Source organism: Hylobates moloch, unplaced genomic scaffold, assembly GCF_009828535.3.
Source record: "Hylobates moloch isolate HMO894 unplaced genomic scaffold, HMol_V3 SCAFFOLD_2, whole genome shotgun sequence".
NCBI lineage: Eukaryota > Metazoa > Chordata > Mammalia > Primates > Hylobatidae > Hylobates > Hylobates moloch.
Window position 1 is genome coordinate 160,607,562 of NW_026652277.1, and position 2,130 is coordinate 160,609,691.

The window sequence follows — 2,130 nt, forward strand, 5'->3', positions numbered from 1 at the left end:
CCCGACACCCCTCCCGCGGTCTCCCCCATCCCCGCCCCCTCCGACCCTCACCCTCGGGCCACCGGTAAGGGGCTGGGGGCACGCGCCGGGGAGCGGGGGACGGAGTTCGGCGGCGGCGATTCCAATATAAAGTGAAACAAGCTCCCAGCGCCGAAGGAGGCAGGAAAAACCCAGCGTCCAGGCCACTTACCGAGCCGAGGAGGGACCTAGATTCCCGCCGCTCCGCTCTCGCGGTGGCCGGTCCGCCCTCCGCGCACCCCGAGGCTGCACCCAGCACCCCAGAGGCGAGACGTGGAGGAACGCTGTGAACGAGCCGGGAGACCCTCCAAGTTGCTCTGGGCTCCGGGGAGCGTCAAGGTCCAAGACACAACTTGGCAAAGACTTGTGCCACAGTCACCGAAGATGTTTGTGCGGAGACCCTCCTGCGGGGAGCGACGGCGCTCGGCGGCGCCCCGCTCTCCTCCTCTCCACCCCCTCACCTCCAGCCCGCCTCCCGCCGGCCGCCCGCCTCCGGGCCGCGAGCCCCTCGGGCGGCTGTCAGCTCCCGGCCGCCGCCGGGTGACAGGGGCGGGAGGAGGGCGCGACGCGGCGGCCCGAGCCCCAGCGGGCGAGGGGGATCCTCGCAGCCGCGGCGGCCGCTCACCTGGAAAGTCACCGCTGAGGAGGAGGAGAAGGAGGACGGGGAGGAGGAGGAGGGAGAGGAGGAGGGGGAGGAAACCCCCCTGGTGCCCTTGTTCTCGCTGCCGCGGCGGCCGCTCCTCGCCAAGGCTGAGCGTGTCTGGTGGGGGGTGTCTGGTAGCATTTCCTTAAGGACAGAGGGAGGGCGGGCGCGGAGGGAGGGAAGAGATCCCGATCGCCAGCCCAGGCTCCTCTTGCCTTTATTTATTTTTCTGACACTGTACGGAGATGGGCCCGGGGCAGGGGCCGCCAGGCTCAGGCGGGAGCCGCGAGGCCCGGGCCGCAGCTGTCTGCGTGCGGGAGCCGCAGCGGCCGCCTCCCCTCCCGGGCTGTGGACGCACCGGGTTATTCCTGGCAGCGCCTCCCCGAACAGAAGTTACTAGGAGGAGTGCGCGGCGAGGGCGGACGGGGGGAGAGGCGGAGGGAGGGAGGGAGGAAGAGGGAGAGACTCAGCCAGCGACGTCATCGGATCCCCCAGCGCGTCCCAGGGAGGGAGGCTGAACCAGAAAAACCAGTCTGGAGCCAGTGAGCGAGAGAGGGATGTGCGGCGCGCGGGGCGACGGGGGAGGGAGGCGGTCGGGAGGGCAGGGCCGGGCCCCACGGCTGCCGCTCCGGGCGGGGAGATCGCGGCCGCACACTCGCCCCGTCGGAGCGGGGAACTCCCCGGAGAGCCGGTCTCTACTTACGCAAAAAAACTTGGGCATCTCTAAGAGCCTGAGAATTTCCTTTAAGGATGTGGAAACCTCCTCCGTCCCCACCCCTTCCCCATTTCCCAGAGAATCGTTGTCTGCCTTCCTGACGAACGGAATTGTGTAATTAGTAGTGCCCTTAGATTTGGAACCAGTACTCCGGATCCCTGGCCTCTCCTCGCCCCTGCCTCTACTCACAATTATGCTATCGGTCAAGAAAAGCAAAATCAGACTGTGGCTCCTGGCTGCGTTCCTGGAGCTTTGCAGTGTTTTACTAGCACTTTCCGTGCCCCTGCGGGCGCGCGAACTATTCACATGCTCGAAACCCCCGGATTGCCTTCCCTGAGGTCACTCACCAGGGTGCCCCCGGCGCCCCCAGTTCGGGAACCGCGGCCCGCCCTTGCCAGGGGATTCAAATAGGTGTGGGCAGCGGCGTGAGGAGCAGCTGCCGGTTTCCTGGTGGGCCGCGCTGGAACCTCGGGGCGAGCTGCCACTTTCAGCCTATGCGCTTCCCTCTCCACGGAAGGGACCGGAGTTGAAATCACACCCAACCCTGGGAGAGCGGGGCTGGGGGGCGGGGGAATCCCAGGCGAGTGGGAAACGAAGCTCTGGGCTTCCTCCCCGGCCGGGCGACACCCGGGGGACACCGGGGTTCCCTCGGGCCGTTACCCTGCCTGTGTGGACTGGTGTGCACCCTCGGGGGAGGTTCCCAGGGTGCCACGGTGCCCGAGAGCGACGAGTGACTGCTGGGCCCGGCCAGGCC

The 2,130-nt window shown here is 67.9% G+C and overlaps 1 protein-coding gene across 1 annotated transcript in view; it reads right to left on the reverse strand.

The window, feature by feature from the left end:
* Positions 1-506, reverse strand: part of HIVEP2 (HIVEP zinc finger 2) — a 201,608-nt gene extending 201,102 nt beyond the window's left edge. Inside the window, exon 1 of the mRNA XM_058435604.1 lies at positions 191-506. The gene's annotated coding sequence lies outside the window, so the exon portion shown is untranslated. The remainder of the gene's footprint in view (positions 1-190) is intronic.
* Positions 507-2,130: the final 1,624 nt, after the last annotated feature.